We start from the raw sequence: 17973 nt of genomic DNA on the forward strand, positions 1-17973 counted from the left end.
TCTGCAGGGTAAAAATTCAGCCTCACTCTGCTGATAGGTCTCCTTAGGCAGTTTACTAAATATCTCTGTATTACTCAGTTTTCTCATATGTAAAATGGGAGTAACAATAGAACTTACCTTATAGGCGTATTCTTTTGAGAGTAAATTAGTTAATATGTGTTGAACACTTAGAATAGTGCCTGGCACTTGTTAGCACTTATTGAGCGTTACCCCATTATTATCTTATGCATCCCTCATTCATAGCACATAGTGTCTGCTATTAAATCACTAGTTTACATGTTCCCTCTTCCACTGCATTGTGAGCTTTTTTGAGAGAAAGGACTAAATCTTATTCAACAGTACTTATCAGGCATCCACTAAGTCATGGATAGTTGGCCAAGTCCAAACCTTGGCCTGTTTTTGTAAGGCCCCTAAGCTATAAAGAACAGTTTCTATATTTTAAAAGAGTTGTTAAAAAAAAAAACAAAACAGGTAGAAGAGTGTGTGACACAGATCATGGGCCCACAAAGCCTAAAATATTTACTGCTTCTGATATATTTATGTCACAGAAAACTTTTGCTGATCCTTGAGCTAGATGCCAGAGATATTGGTGTTGTACATGATGGTTGGTATTCAATAAATGGTGGTTAGAATGAATGATGGTTGGATAGATAGATAAATGAGTAGGGCAGGATATTCAGAATTGTGGGTATTGGTGATTATTTGTAAGAAGAAATGCCAACAATATTGTGAAAATATGAAAGTCAGTGGAGAGTCCAAAATAGTTGCTATCTTATTTGGCAGCATGGGACTAGACTCTGCTCTTCGAGTGTAGGGACATTTTAAGGTCTTGCATCTTTCTATTGTGTTTGAAAATTGGACACAAGAAAGCTGTTCAAATGCCCACGTTGTCAACATGTGATAGAAGACAAGAATTTGCTAGCTTCTGAAGTTTGTAAAGATGAAAAGTTTCAGATAGCCTGCTGTGTTTTCCATGAGGCATTCCTCAGCATCTATGCCAGTAAACAAATAGTAAATCCTGACCTTTGAGTTTAACTAGCTTCATATATTTTGCTCGTGTAGATTTGTGCAAATAGAGAAGGCTGAGTAACAGCAAGTTGAAACCAGGTTCTTCGGTATTTATTTTTCACCGTTCTTAGGGACTTTGGCTAAAGCAATTTACCCTCTGTCTTATTTTGTATTTATGGCATTAAAGCAATTTCTCTTCCTTTTTATTTCCTTAATGATTCAACTTTCTGTTTGCTCTAAATAGTGTATGTCTTAAAGTTAACGTCCAAATTGTAATAAATGTTGATAATTTTGTATTAACTGACAACCATGTGCATATTTCTAATCTGAAAGCACCAGAGAGTGTTTCACAGCTTAGTCAGTTGTTTAAAATTACAAAGGCTCTTAGTAGTAGAGGGTGAGGTAGAAGCCAGGGCCCTACTTCCACTGTTTCTACTCTGGGCTAGACCACACTACGTCTCCTGCTGGCCTGGCTTTATGTAGTGAGAGCCTGCCCTCCTCATTTACACTGTTATGCTAAACTTGGGCTGTGTTTTGACTCTTTCCATTGTTACTTGACGGAATAATAATGATCAGAATTTAAAATCCATTTCTAGTTTTTTTTTTTCAGTTATTTGAAAATATCTTACAATGCTCACTTTGCCTTTCCCGCTGTGAATAGTCCAAGAAACTTTTTTTTTTTCCGCTGAGGAAGATTAGCCCTGAGCTAACATCTGTGCTCATCTTCCTCCACTTTACATGTGGGTCACTGCTGCAGCATGGCTGACTAGTGGTGTAGGTCCACACCCGGGATCTGAACCCATGAACCCAGGCTGCCAAAGTAGAATATGCCAAACAACCACTACACTATGGGGCTGGCCCCAAGAAACTTTTTAAAAAAATACTCTGTTGTAACTAAGATCTGATATATTTTAATCTGGGCAGTCCTTACCTCTTCATATTCTGATCTGGAGGCAGAAGTGGGAAACCCTGCTCCTAAGAACACTGTTTGTGAAGAAGATTTTATGTCAATATCAGGTTATATATAGCTCTTAAAAGGGACTTTTTAGTGAAAGTGGAGAACAACTTGATGTTTAATCTTTAGCGGTATGCTGTAAAATCTTCCTCTATGCCACCGTGAACTTCTGGCACTATAATGGACTATTCAGAAAAATTCTGTAAAACTCTTACAAATGCCTATCATACCCCCATTACATGTTTCCCCCGCAAGCTCGAGGATATGAAGAATTTCCCCAGGGTCAGTGAAGAGGAAGGTCTGTGGTCATCAAGCCAGCACTGAGGCTGCCCTAAGGGCCTTTGTCCAAACCACACCCCAGAGCCTGTGTTTGATTATCTGTTCTAGACAGAAGACTAGACTTTCCAGGGTGGGGAAATGGAGCTGAGATCCCTGTGTAAAGCCAGGACTCTTAAAGTAACTGAACCTTACGTAATCTTACCAAGGGGCCCCCAGGAGAAATCCACCCACCAGCGAAGTGCTGCCATGAAGCTTCGTCTTTCTTCCCCTCGGGTCCAGGTAGATGTCCTGCCTGAGAATTAGTGACCAGAGCTCTTTTTAAATACAGATTTGAAGTTTGAATTTATACCACCTGTATGGTCCGGGAAATTCAAAGTCAAGAGATAAAGTGATCCTGGACTGGAAGTGCCCGGTAGAGGGGGCAGAGGCGCGGGTGTGGCCTTTCTGGAGGAAGGCACTTTGAACCTGCCTTCTCAGACTTCTCCAGGTTAGTTTTCCAAATATGAGTCTATCACCCAAAATTACAGAACCCAGGAAGGAACAAGCCACATCAGAGTTACAGCAAAACAACCAGCAACAGGTATAGAGCCCCCTCCCGACAAGGACTTCAGATTATTGGAATCCATCAGATTTACTCTTTTTTTTTTTTTTTAAAGATTGGCACCTGAGCTACCAACTGTTGCCCATCTTTTTTTTCTATTGCTTTTTCTCCCCAAATCTCCCCAGTACATAGTTGTATATTTTAGTTATGGGTCCTTGTAGTTGTGGCATGTGGGACGCCACCTCAGCATGGCCTGATGAGTGGTGCCATGTCCGCACCCAGAATCTGAACCAGCAAAACCGTGGGCCACTGAAGTGGAGCGCGCAAACTTAACCACTCGGCCACAGGGCGGCCCCAGATTTACTCTTTAAATTCATTTTAGAATGTTTTAATAATAAAAGAGTGGATTGAAAAAGTGAGCAAGAAAGAAACTGTAAAAACGACCAGGCAGAATTGGCAAAGAAACAATCTCTAGAAAGGAAAAAAGTAGTCACTGAAATTTAGAAACTCAATGGACACGTTAAGTAGTAGATTAGGCACTTCTTGAAGAGTAAATTAATGATAGAGCTCGGAAATTAACCGGACGCAGTAGCAGTAGTTACAGATGAAAGAGAAGTTGGGAAGTGTGGGGTATAGAATGAGAAGGTGTAAAATGAATCTAGTTGGAGCTCCAGGGACAGTAGAGAGTTCTCAGCTGTTATCAGTTCAAATACATACTGACTGAGAATTTTTTAGAATTGACAAAAGGCCTGCTTTCTCAGCTTTGCGAAGCACAATAAAACTCCAAGCAGAATAGATAAAACTTCTTTACCTGGATATATCATAGTCAAAGTGCAGAAAATGAAATATGAAGAGAGTATCTTGATAGGGGACGGGAAGAATAGGTAATTGCTTGTAAAAGAGCCACAGTTCACAGTACTCAGTAACAGCAATGGAGGCCTGAAGACGTTGAAATTATAAAACGTTCAGAGAAAGTAACTACCAACCTTAAAACTTTTACCCAGCTAAAATTTTATTCAAGAATACAGGTGAAATAACATTTTTGGACAAATAACTGAATTGGCTACCACCATACTTTCACTAAAGGAACTTTTAAAGGATCTACTTAAGAAAGAAGGAAATTGGACTCAGAAGAAAAGACTGAGATTGGTAACGCAGGTAAATTTAATTAAACTCTACACACCTATTTTAAGAACTCGGTACATAGTAAATGCTTGACTAACGGATAAACAGTTCATCAGTTTTCCTGAGATATTGTGCTTCCTTGTTCAACCATGGGAAAACAGAGGGATTGACTTCTTATCCAGAATTTTTCAGAGAGAAGCTGGAAGCTCAGCAGGACTGCCAACACAATTAGTGTTATTCTGCAGAGTCAAGGTGCACAGTCTTAGGCTGTGATTTGGAATAGCTAAATTTCTTCAAAGATTTATATCTATAGGCTGCTGAGAACATTTTAATTTAGGTATTAACTAACCTTACCCCTATTTACCAAGATCCTAAATGTCAAGTCTTGATTTATAGTTTGGAATTTCTACTCAAAATGTTCTCAAATTTCACATCCCTTAATTAGAAGACAGTTCTAAATTTGTTCTTTCTAAGAACCCATGCTAACCTAAGGGAAACATTATAAACATAATAAATAAAATATAACTTGATACTCTTTATTTTTATTTTATCTTTTTCAGATTGGCACCTGAGCTAACAACTGTTGCCAATCTTTTTTTTTTCTGCTTTTTCTCCCCAAATCCCCCCAGTACTTAGTTACATATTTTAGTTGTGGGTCCCTCTAGTTGTGGCCTGTGGAATGCCACCTCAGCATGGCCTGACAAGCGGTACCATGTCAGCGCCTAGGATCCGAACCAGCAAAACCCTGGGCCGCTGAAGCGGAGTGCGTTAACTTAACCGCTCAGCCACGGGGCCGGCCTGAGCTCTATGCTCTTTAAATGGCCAAGAACATCACAGTCCGGAAGCTGCTCATTCGCTCATATGGCCCTGACTTTAAAAAGGAAGTATTTGCTAGGCAATTTTTTTTTACCTGTTGAATTTCAGATATGCTGTTAGGAGTATACTTACAGTAGGATTTTCTTAGAAGGGCTGCCTTTATTCAAAATCAACAGACAAGTTCTCTGAGCATATATTCGTATCTTTTTTGGAAATAGTTTCTTTCAAGGAGTTTTATTGTGGACTTAAGTTGATGTCCCTGATCTAGTACTTATTGACTTCCTAGGCACCGTTCATTCAATTAACAAATATTTCTGAGTGCCTATCAGGTTCTGCCATGCGCTAAGGTTGCAGTAGTGAGCACGACTCCTAAGATGCCTGTGCTCAGGATGCTTGCCTTCCACTGGGGCAGATAAACATGTTTTAAAGTTATGAGAAGAACAGAGAGAGAGTAAAATAGCATGATGTGATAGTGACTGGGGAGGGGTGTTTTTTAGATTGCATGAGGGGAAGGCCTCCCTGAGGAGATGACATTCAAGACTGGAATGGCAAGAAGTCACTTGGGCAGAAGCATCCTAGGCTGAAGGGACAAGAATTGCAAAGGCTGTGAGGCCTCTGTGAGCTTGGTGTACATTCCTGTGGTCGTGTAATTGCTGAGAGAGTATATTAATTTGGTGCTTTAACATGGCCTAACATTTGGTGGAAATTAATTTTGATTTTATGATGGTGTAAAAATCACACCAGATTCTGGTAAGTTAAATTCCTATCTTTCACTGACTCAGGTGTTGTAAGTGACCCTAATTTTTCGCTATTCTGTATTCAACCAGTGGAACTCAAACCCAGTTTAAAACATTTGGTTGGAGATGTTTGACTTATTTGCTGGCTTCTGGTTTGTTCTCATTTAAACAGTTTTTAGTGACCCCATTGTAATGTAAAAACATTAAACTATTTGCTAAACTTAGCTGAATTATGAATCTAGGTTTTTACATAAGGAGATGAGAGAAAATGACAAAGGATCGTTCTGTCTCAGATATGGAAGAAACTTTAAAGGCGGTATGCAAAACCCCAAATTGTTATAATATATTTTCAGTCTGTTTTTTTAGAACAAACATTTGGCATTTAGCATAAATTTTAGAACAAACATTTAGCATTATCTGTTTTTTTAGAATAAACTTTATTCCGTAAATATCTAGTCATTTACAGGTTTTCTGCATAAATAAGAAATCCTTAAAACCGCATGAAAACTACATTTTCTCTTTTTGTGTTGAAATTTGCATATGTTTGTACCCTTTTATCAAAAAGTAAAAACATTTCTTAGCTTTTACTCAAATTATAGGTTTCTAATGCCTGTTCTAGCTTTTCAGTCTACTAGACTGAAGCTTTTCAAGCTCAGAATCACGTCTGATTCATCTTTCTGGCCCCATGGAGCACAGTGCAGTTCCCTATACGTAATAATCCCTTAAAATCATTTGTTGAGTGAATGCATGAAGGAATAGGTGAACGTTTACTGTGAAGTTATCTTTGGAGAATAATTACCAATAAGTAGTATATTTAAAAAGATTGATGTAACATTGATCACTTCTTAAAGTGACTGTGTAAAGTTGTTGTTGCAAAATATTTATGGATTTCCGAAGGGAAGGTGGTCAGTGTGAAAAGTGCTCATATGCACTGAGAATCAGAAAATGGATCTGAATGTCAGCTGTCCCATCACTCTGAGTGTCCTGAAATAAATCATGCCACCTTGCACATAACTTCCTTGTTTGTATGATGAAGGGATAGGGTTGACGCTTGCTAGCGTCTCTCTCTTCTCTAAAACTCTATGATTTTTATCCTTTGTTATTTGCAGGAACCAGGGGAGATAAAGTTGCCTTTTATGTTAGATCTGATTCTAAATCTAACGATATAGGACAGCGGTGCTTAAGCTGTTCTTGTAAAATGATAAGAGAGAACCCTGGAAAGGGTTCAATGGTAGTATGCACAAGCTGGTTCTGTTAGGATTAGTTGCACCACTTTTATTTTCTTTAATGGCCTGTACTCTTCATCTATCTATCTGTTTTCTCTTAGTATCGAGATTATTTTATTACAAACAAGTGTACAAACAAGATGTCTGGATGTTGATGGTCTCTAAGTATGAGGAGATTATATGGGGCGGTCTACAATACAGTACATTTTTTTAAAGGTTTTTTTTTTTTCAGGGTGGGAGGAGGTGCTAGGTGCGTCTCTCTTTCGCTTTAAGCATAACATTCTCTTTTTATAGCATGTTAACCTATTGTTGAGGAAGTTTTCTAAAGTGAAAATAAAACTTGTTTAATAGCATATTCAACCTTCGAATAGCGAATTTTAATAGCCTCGTTTTGTCTACCAAATGGTCTGAGGTAGTGGAAGATTATTTGAGTGACATTACAGTAGGTGCTTTCAGTTCTTCCTTCATCGTGGGCAAAGTGAAGTCTGGCTGCCCTGCAGAAGAGCTGCTGGCTTGGCGCTCCTGAGAGCTGGCATTCCTGTCAATATACTGTCTTGTTTTCTTTCAAATTCACGTTAGAAAATTGTGTGTGTGTATATACACACACATGCACGTACACCCACAAATATTTATCTTACCTTAATTCTCTCTTAGTGCTCCTAGACTGGGGAGAAAGAGCTCTTGAGGCTCCTTATAGGTAAAGTAGATTATGCTTGTTTTTCCTATCATCTTTTTAGTCTCTTTTATAATGTCTGTTATATAAAAAGGAGGAATGAGAGTATATAGACTGTATGCTAATTCAAGACAGGCTCTTGATCTGATTTAGCTAAAATGTGCCCTATTTATTGATGCTCTTTCTAATAATTGACAACCATTCCTCGTTGCTTGGAGTTTTTATCTTGACTTTCCATTTTGAAAGTTATTGGCAGTTGTAATGAACATTGGGTTTACTGTCTGGAGCACTGAGTAAACAGGGTTAGTAGCTTTAGGATTTTCATCTAGGGCTTTAGAAATACTTGTCATCGTTCTCGTGGAGTATGAACATTACTTCAGAGGCCAAAATTGTAATAAAGATTTTTTTTTTCTTTTGAAAGATTGGCACCTGAGGTAACAGCTGTTGCCAATCTTCTTTTTTTTTTTATTCTCCCCAAAGCCCCCTCAGTACAGAGTTGTAGATTCTACTCGTGAGTGCCTCTGACCGTGCTATGTGGGACGCCGCCTCAGCGTGGCTTGGTGAGCGGTGCCATGTCTGTGCCCGGGATCCGAACCGGCAAAACCCTGGGCCGCCGAAGCAGAGCACATTAACTTAACCACTTGGCCACGGGGCCGGCCCAAAATATTTCTTTTAATGGCCGTCTGCTGAGTCAGTTGTTTGATGTGTTAACCAGTAGTCCTTTTTCTCTACCAGGTTGACCAGGGAACCCTGTACGGGTCATTGTGAATTTTTTGTTGTAATTGTCTGATGAGTGAGTTTGAATATTAAATAAGTTAGATCCTGTAATAGAGTATGTTCTGGAGCTACTGTTTTCTACTAAAGATAGTTCAAAAGGGGTCTCTAGTGGCCACCATAATTTAAAAAAATCTTTAACATTTTTATTTTGTCTCAAAACAAACTGTACAAGTATAAAGTTTTCTTTAGTTCGTGTATAATTACGTCATCAGTTGACAAAGATTCACCCTACTGAAGGAAATAGATTATTGGGTGAGACTCAGAGCACGGATGGCATTTTGGAAGTTCATCCAATTAGTCTTTTTGCATTCAGGTAAAATGAGGCTGAAAGTCAGGCCAAATGGAAAGATAGTCAGAAAGAATCCAGTTTTATAGTATTTCTAGGCAACCTAAGCCTTGCATTTGAAAAATCTTTTTTTCTGTTTGCCTGTTCTGTCTTAATTACAGAACTTTCTCATATTGTAACAAACCCTTATCTTTAAACCCAGTATTGTCATGCCTGCCTAAATAATTCTTGCTTGTTTTGAACCTTCCTGTATGTTTCTGCTGAACTTAGTTTTAAGACACTGTGGTTCATCTCAGCCCTTCATTTTCTGAAGCAGGAAAACTTCTGTGGACAGGTTCCTGGCAACAAGGTAATGAAAACTGATCGCATGGCATTGATCTCCTTCAGTTACACTGATTTGAGTAAGAAAGTATTTGGTCATAGTCTTGGGAACCAAATACATTAAGAAAGTAAAGAATTCAGCTAAAAAAATGTTTAATCAAAAGAGAAACTTTATAGAAACTGTTATGTATCCATTGGAAAAAAATGAAACAGGAGAAATGAATATGCTAAATATTAATCAGTTTGGTATAAACCTACTAGCCCCCTTTTTCTGTGTACATGCATATGTCTGTAGGTATAGAAAAAAGTGGAATCATACCTATAACTCATCCAACATATTCCTATTATGTGCAAAAACTGTACTGTGAAATATGGGGCCTCTTCAAACTTTGACTTATTATGAAGGCTGATTTTTGGAAAATTACAAGCTAGAAATGTTGGTGCACGTATGCAAGTATATAACTAAATTGGTATGCAGGAAAGAATAGTTGAGACTGAAAAACCATAACTTAATATCGATTGTGTGCAAATAACAAGACCACACTTCGGAAATTCCAACTTGTTTCTTAATGTGCACGTACAATAGAAGTTTTACAAAGTTGCTGAACGTTATGTGGTAGCCATATTTTTTACCAGAAAACAGAAATAATCCTTAGTAAACACTGATACCTCTCATTTTAATTTATGAACACCAAATTGGTAACTCTTAATAATTTGCATATATGTTATTGGTAGGTTGCTTTCAACTTCAGGTAATAGAAACTGAAACTAGCTTAAAAACAAGGGAAGTGACTTGGCTCACATGATTGAGAGACCAGAAGCTTCAGGGACAACAGGACTGGGCTCTACGTGTTGCCTTGCCCTCGGGTTCTTTCCCTCGTGGTCACAAAATAACTGCCAGCAGCAGGCAGGGAAATACACTTCCTTGTTCATGTCCAGAGAAAGGAGAGTAGCCACTTACTGTTCTCTGTTAAAAGTAAGAATAACTGTCCCGGAAAGGTCGAGGAGCTTTTTCCTTGATTTCGTTGGCCAGAATTGAGTAAAATGCTGGGTTCCAGTCCATTTCTGAACAACTCACTAGCTACTGGGATGGGATTAATTATTCAGGTCCTTCCCTTGAGCTGAGGTCATCTGCTAAATGTCATTACCCTTACCCAAGGGGGGAGAGTTGGAATGGCAACCAGCGTGTGCTACTAGTTTGTAGCCCACAGTCAAACATCAAAATCAACAGAATTAGCGTTTTTGGATCAGTTCTGGCCCACTAGTGGCACAAAGATAATACTTTGGCAATCGCTGGTGTAGTGAAAAGTGGACTAAGGATGGTCCCTGAGGACAACCAACATTTAACAGACAGAGAAAGAGGAGCCTGTGACTCGGTTTCCTACTTAAATTTATTCTATCTTGCTGCTTTGACCTGCAATAAGACAATAGAGATGACCCTAGGGTTTATTTCTTTTACATTTCTTTTTCCAAAAGAATAGAGTAATTGCTGGAAATACATTAAGCTTAGAAATTGAGATTTGAATTTACTCCTTAAGCAAAAATGTTCCTTGAACATTTAAGTGAAAATGTTCCTATAATTAAAGCATTTTCTAATTTAAGAAAATGACAAGCAGAAGAAAAGTCAAATATATGTTCTTTTCTGTTTCCTGCCTTGTATATAAAGTCAAAAATCTGACCTTTGAGTAAGTTTCATCATATTTCTTATCATAAAACAGATTGCAAAATAATCCTGGGAATAAGTAAATAAACACTTCTTTTGAATTTCATGGATTTTTTTTTATTAGACTGGTCTTCAATTCACTTAAAATGTAATTTTAAAAGTACGTTTTGCAGGTATAATACTGAATGTACGTAGCAATTTATTTTTAACTATGAGCTTCAGAAAACTGTTCAGTTCCCTTGAATTCATCAGTTCTAACCACATATGGCATGCTTGGATTAGCCAGTGGTTTTTCTCCATTATCTCTCTCTGTTCATCTCTGGTCACTTTAATGTCACTGGCGTAGCTCTTTCTTTAGAGTGCTGCCCTTTTTCTTAAAGGAAATAGAGAAGGAATTGTAAATTGATGTACTACTGAAATTAAGGGAAAAGTGAAAAGTGTATTTTGTAATATATGAAGGCGACATCTGATCCTGAAAGAATTATTTCCTTGTTATAAAGGAATAAATGGTTAGGTTTGCTGCCCTGTGTCTGAAGACCTTGGTGACTAGAAATGGATTGTGATTGGTAAGGGGCTATGAATGGTAGCGGATTGAGTTCCTATGTGCAAGGATCCTCCTCTCTGTGAGGAATCACGAACAGACACTTGATTTTCTCTTTAGAGCTCGTCATGATGAACCACTGCTAATCTCTGCGTGCCTTTCAGACAGTGAGATACTAGCTAACAGACTCAATCCAGGAGGCCAGTGAGTTCTGTACATTTTGGTTTGTGTGCCTCCCTTAGTTCCAAGGAGTGAGAGAAAGCATTGCGTTTGCTGTTTCAGATTTCAGTCTCCTCTGAAGTCTGACACCGTAAATCAGTGCTTCTCAAACTTTTATGTGCATCAGAATCTTTGGGAGGGTTTGTTGAAAGCACAGATTGCCGGGCTTCCCACCCGCGGTGTCTGACTCAGTAGGTCTGGGGTGGGCCCGAGGATTGACATTTCTGGTAAATTCCCAGGTGATGCTGATGATGCTGATCCACCTACTGCTCTTTTAGAATCACTGATATAAAAACATTCTCTTTTAATCAAACCAGTGAACTGTCATTGAATTTATTTAAGGAAAAGATGCACGGTATTTACTACTATTTAGATTAGATTTTATATTGTTTCTCTCCCTCTGGATGTTGGTTATTACATTAAGTGACCCACAGGGAATACTCTCTTAAAATATTACATTTCTTTAGTAAAAGAATGGTTACCATTTGGTTTTTGGCATCTTGTAACTTTTCACAGACACATTAATTAGTGCTGCTAGGCGGAAAGCCGCTTTTGGACTAGAAGAAATTACTTTGTGTTATTTTGCTGGATGTTTCAAGCAAAGATGGAATTTTTTTGTATTTGTTCTTTACTAAGATACCACAATTGTTATGTCACTCAATAAGCATTGAAACTTTTTCAAGCAGTCTGAGGCCAGTACAACCTCGTTGCCATTGCCAGCTGTGCATGTTTCTGCGGAAACTCAGTAGGGTCTAACAGGATTACTGTTGTAAGGCCCACACCTGGCTTATTTGCATCCAGTTTAAGTTGGGGAAATGTCAGAAGAGTAAAAGGTCTGTAGATGTGCCAGCTGACAGCTAGAAAGAGCTTGTCAGTTTGTAGCCATCGTATTGGTCTAAAGGAGGAAGGGTGGGTGGGTTTTCCTTGTTCACTACAGTTTCTGCTCTGGAGGCATTTGGTGGGTGTGCTAAAGTTATTTGTTTTGTGTATTTATTTGTCTCAGTGCATTTTCTGGGGTTTTTTTTTTTTTTTTTTTGCTTTTTGTTTTAGGTATATCCTCTTACAATTTAATGATTTTTAAAATTTTCTTAACATAGTAATATGCATTAGCATACATTAGCAATGATAATTGTATAGTAGTTTAATAGAGAAAGTATATAAAGTGCATACAGATTGGACATTTTTTTCCCAAGAGAGAAAGAATTCAGTTTCTTTCTTTTCAGTTGTAATAAAATGTCTTAGTAAACTTTTGACCATGTTGGAGAATTATGGCAGAATTTTATGTTGATCTCTACTTTCAAGTATTATAAGCTGCTCTGATCCCCTTCTCTCACAAAAATAACTCCATTTTAAGAAGGCAGTTTAAACTATTTACATATTTGATTTTTGTTTGCACTATTGCACTTAAACTCTTGGTTCAGTGTTTCATGAAATAGGAACATCACTGAACGTGTAGAAAAAAATTACATGGGCTAGTTCCGTGAGCACTGAGTAAAGTAAAATAGAACTTAGATGGTTTCATTAATGAGTTATGCTACTCCATCAGTTATACTAATTTATACCCGTTATACTAATTAGTGATGCTGATTCAAACCCAGCTCTCTAGGACAGGTGATAACGGCAAATGAGAGTGCGGGCGCCAACTCCTCTCCATGGGTGCGGCTGCTCGGACTCTGCGTTTGGGGTTCTGAGGCCCTGGGGCAGAGTGTGGTGGTCAGCCGGTGACGGTGAACTTCCACCCCTGTGTGCCAAGTGTTGACCTTTCTAGTTTTCTAAAGACAAAATGTAATCTTGTGCCTTGTTTTCAGAATACTTTACAGTGGTAGCAACCTATATCACTCAATCTATATCTGTCATCTTTGTGTATATATATATAAAACTAATTGAAGTAGGTACTTGTAAATTTGGAGGAAGGTTAATGTTGGATTTGGGAGTTGGGTTTTTTTTTTTTATGTTAGTGAAATATTCCCTTTTGAAAAAGTACCAAGTGGGTGTTTGATTCAGCTTCATGAAAGAATAGCTCCTGGTAGCACGTGTTCTCAGAACTTTCTGATTTACCTCTGCGTCCCTGCAGTGAGGGCGGGTGCTAGCGTCTGTTTTGTAGATGAGAAAATAGGCACCAGAGAGCTGCCTGCCTGTGGCAGCCTAACAGACCTTGATGGGTAGTCCAGAGTTCCCCACTGAGCACAGTTGTCCCCCTTAGAGTGTTAGGTTATTTTACACAGCTTACTCAGTCTTGCCTTTCTCTCTTTTTGTATTCATAGACTGGAAAAGTAAGAAGAGCTTTCCTGCCTTTTTAATTACCAAACTTCCCTCAGTTTTCAATGAATCAATTCAAAGAAAGAATGCAGTCTTTCTATACCTGGTAAATATTTTCTGCTAATAAAAGCTGTTAATTTGGTAGCCTCTGATAAATCCAGGTGTTATGATGATTGCCTTTAATTTTGTGGAATGACTGTAAAAATGACATCAAATATATATATTTCATTTTTAACTCTGAAATGTGTTTGGTATCGATTGATATGATGGAGTGATGCTTGGAATGCCTGGGCCCTAGCCAGCAATGGAAAATAGTTTAGGATTGGCCCATACTTAGATTAGGTTCTGGTTTCTTTTTTTGAAAAAGTTGTGAAATCAATGCAAATAGGATACACAGTATCATCTTTATTCTGTGATAATATAACATTACCAATAATCATTGTATGATAGTTTAATAAAGTACTTTGTAAATAATAGTTATATAGGATTAATCTAGTAATCAGAATATTATAACCTACTTTAGCATTTTACAAATGACCTAAGTGAAGAATAGAGCTAGCAAGTAAGTTGCCTAAGGAAGTTCAGCTAGCCAGTGTAGAGATGAGATCAGAATCTATGTATTTTGGCTCCTAGTGCCTTTTTAAAATTTTTATTTTTTAAATACCTTAAATATAAATTAACATGCCTTAAATATAAATTAACAAACCATAGTGACACTTCGTGTGGATTTCCTTTTGTATAACTTAAAATATTAATGTGGGAACAGAGAAGGCAAAATGGTTTTATTTGTTCTGTATAAAATATTTTATCTATCTTTACCGTTAATTTGCTACTAGGTGCCATTGAAGCTTTTAGATACATTTTATTTAAGTCTTAGGAGAACCCTTGGGAGTATTATTGTGCCTGTTTTATGGATGATGAAACTGAGGCTTAGAAAGAGAGTCATATAGCTTTTAGAATGTAAGAACTGGAGTTTAAAACCAGTTCTGTCTCATTTCAAAGCCCATTGCTAAACTGTGTGAAGCTTGTTTATTTTTGGAATTAAAATTTAATCATAAACCAACCCATCCCATGTTAACTGATACTGATTATGGAATAATTTCCTCTCTTAATCACTCATCCAAAAATCTGAGCATTTTAGAGACATATTGAGGTGGTGTGGAGAGACCATATCTTCCTCCGTAATGATTTTAGCTATAGGAAGCATGTTAGCTATTTTTATAATGTAATTTAAAGATATAGGTCTTAAATTCCCTTTAAAAAAGTGTTTATAAAATATTTGTACATTATAGACATGTTTAAACTAGAGTAAACTAATTTGAGCAAGTCCAAAGGTATATTTAGTATTACTGAACGTTTGTCTCCATGTTTTTATTTTTTATAGTTGATCATCAAACAATGATTATTTCCTAAAGTATTTTAAAAACAGACCTTTCAAAATTAGTTGACACTTTTAATGAAAAAAATTGATGTTACAGCAAAGAGCACTGAAAAATTAGTACAACATTTCAAGCATCTGGCTTGGGCATAAATAAAAGCATATTATCTTACAGGAAATTTTAATGTTGAAAGTATAAAGAAAATTTCATCTTTAGTAAAATACCCAGAATATCTGAATTTGCCTAGACCAGGAGAATCTTTGCCTTGAAACCTGACTCATCCCCTGAGATTTATCTTTCCCCAGGAATCTCCCATTAAATTACCACCACTGCCTGGCTGGCCAAAAGAGTATGTAGGCAATGAGATAGTAAAAGTACATTTTGTAGTAGCTCAGGTCACGTGGCTGTTTTATTCCTAGTTGTGTGGAGATCTTATAGCACAGAATTGTAATTCATCTGCATTTCAATCTATACTGTTCAAAATGAGGAATAATGTATATTAGATTGCCTGATACCTTTCTGTTTTGAGGATTCATATGTTAGGATTCTATAAAAGGTAAGATACATTGACAGATTGTATTTTTTTAGTTAAATTATTTCTAACTGGAGCTTGCAAAGATGATATGAAATGTATTGATACTATCTGACATGATCGTAAGACTACAAAGTTGCTTGACTACTCTAAGTATCGCTTGCAGCTACTCATCCTCCTCTGAGTAGAAGGGGAAGAGTTGGGGCAGGGCTGGGGCAGCTCACATTTATTGTTTCCCTCCTCTACTGGGCGTATGCTAGGCGCGGCCATATAGATGCTTTCATTTTTAATATACGGGGAACTGTAGAAGGACAGGAAGTAGAGCAGAGAGGAAAGCATTGTGTACAAAATTATGCCTTGTCTTTTGTTTGGATGGTCAACCTGTTAGCCTTCCATATTCTTTCATCATCTGCTAAGTGCTTTTTTTTAGTCAAAAAAAGAGGGTGGGTGGCAAAAGGAAAGTCTCAGAGGTGATGGGTATAGTTTATGGCCTTGATTGTGGTCTCATGGGTGTGTACTTATCTCCAAATTTATCAAGTTGTATATATTAAATATGTACAGCTTTTCATATGTCAATCATACCCCCATAAAGTGATTTTTTAAAAAATGTTCAAAAGAGATAATTTATACTTCTTAAGAAATCTAATTTAAGGATTAAAACATGAGAAGAAAATGAGAAAAAGGAAACCAACTTGTACTTCAGCCATCTTCAGATAGTCCTAACATTATTAATACTCTGTTCTTACCATGTATAGTAACGATGATTTCCTGGCCTATGAATTAAAAGTCAGTTAAAAAACATGGAGATATTCAAGAATGTCACTTAAAATTTTTTATCATAATAGAAAAATCTTGACAGTACTATTTATTAAATATCAAGAGATTATAATAATACCATTATCATTTTTATAATTCCTGATTATTTCTGAAATAACTTATATTCTCATTTTAATTTAAAAACAACCTTGGGAGGCTGGCCCCGTGGCCGAGTGATTAAGTTCGCACTCCGCTTCAGTGGCCCAGGGTTTCGCTGGTTTGAATCCTGGGCATGGACATGGCACCGCTCATCAGGCCATGCTGAGGCAGCGTCCCACATGCCACGACTAGAAGGACCTAGAACTAAAAATATACAACTATGTACTGGGAGGCTTTGGGGAGAAAAAGGAAAAATAAAATCTTTAAAGAAAAAAAAACAACCTTGGGGAACAGCATATTTTCCCCATTTTTCAATGAGAAACTTAAGGTTCAGATGTTGTGTTAGTTTCCTAGGGCTGCCAAACAAAGTACCACAACCTGGCTGGCTTAAGCAACAGAAATGTATTGTCATAGTTCTGGAAGTTAGAAATTTGAGATTGAGGTGTTAGGGGTGTTGATCTCTTCTGAAAGCTCTGAGGGAGAATCTGTCCCATGCTACTCTTCTCCTCTTCCCTCTATATGTGTTTGTCTCTGTGTCCAAATTTCCCCATTTTATAAGGACAGCAGTGGTATTGGACTGGGGTCCATCCTCATGACCTCATCTTAACTTGATCATCTGCAAACACCCTCTTTCCAGTAAGGTCACATTCATAGGTACTGGGGTTAAACCTTCCACGTCTTTTTGGGGGACACAGGTCATGGCAGATATTAAGTCCTTTGCTCAAGTTCTCTTAAGTAGGAAAGTTAGACACATCACATTCTACTGCCACTAAAATAGTTTTAAAAGAACAGACGGTATATCTATAATACCACATTAAAAATTCATTTTCTAATATTGTCTTATGTCTGGGTAGATTTTATTTAATATTAACTGAGTCTCTAAAATGTTTACTAGAATTTTTGGTTGTAAATGGGTTTCAAGCTCTTTTTCTTTCTTTGGATAATAAATAAGTGATATGACACCAATTATGGAAAGCTGTTCAGCACTTAGTGCTGAGATCTGAATTCCAGTAATGCAATGCAGGTCTTTAAAATGTGGACTCTTCCTCCATAGCTTGAGATGTTTATCAAAATACTGTTTAAATTATTTCAAGTGAGCTCTGATGGCAGATTATCCGTGCGTTTCATAATTCTGTAAGACTTGTAGTGTTGCCAGCGATCATATGTGTCCTGTAATCAAAGACTTCTGAGGTATGAGGAGAGCAAGTTTCCCCTAGGATAACCAAAAAACACTGTATGGTGGCTTGCTGATCTGGGGTTTTTTTTCTTTTCTTTCTTTGCTGTTTTTTTCTTAATTTCATACTTACAGAAAAGTTGCAAGAATAATACAAATAGCTTTTTCCCTGAATCTTTTGAGAGTAAGTCGCTAATTTGATGCTCCATCACTCCCAAATACTGGAGCGTATAATTCCTAGAAATAAGGACTTTCTTCTCCATAGCCACAATACAAACATAAAACTCAGGAAGTTAACAGTGATACGTTACTATCAGCTAATCCAAAGACCCTATTCAAACTTTGCTAGTTTTGTCAAAAATGTCCTTCATAGGGGCCGGCCCCGTGGCTGAGTGGTTAAGTTCGTGCTCTGCTTTGGCGGCCCAGGGTTTCCCTGGTTTGGATCCTGGGCGAGGACATGGCGCCGCTTGTCCAGCCACGCTGGGGTGGCTCCCACATGCCACAACTGGAAGGACCCACAACTAAAAAAAAAAATACACAACTATGT

The 17973-nt window shown here is 37.6% G+C and overlaps 1 protein-coding gene across 5 annotated transcripts in view; it reads left to right on the forward strand.

The window, feature by feature from the left end:
* POU2F1 (POU class 2 homeobox 1) overlaps window positions 1-17973 on the forward strand; it is a 168535-nt gene that overhangs the window by 58340 nt on the left and 92222 nt on the right. For 2 of the 5 annotated variants that reach the window (XM_070591477.1, XM_070591480.1), the window contains exon 2: window positions 13432-13532. The exons of the other annotated variants lie outside the window; for them this stretch is intronic. The gene's annotated coding sequence lies outside the window, so the exon portion shown is untranslated. The remainder of the gene's footprint in view (window positions 1-13431; window positions 13533-17973) is intronic. 5 annotated transcript variants of the gene reach the window in all.

The sequence above is a fragment of the Equus przewalskii genome, chromosome 23, assembly GCF_037783145.1.
Source record: "Equus przewalskii isolate Varuska chromosome 23, EquPr2, whole genome shotgun sequence".
Classification (NCBI taxonomy): domain Eukaryota; kingdom Metazoa; phylum Chordata; class Mammalia; order Perissodactyla; family Equidae; genus Equus; species Equus przewalskii.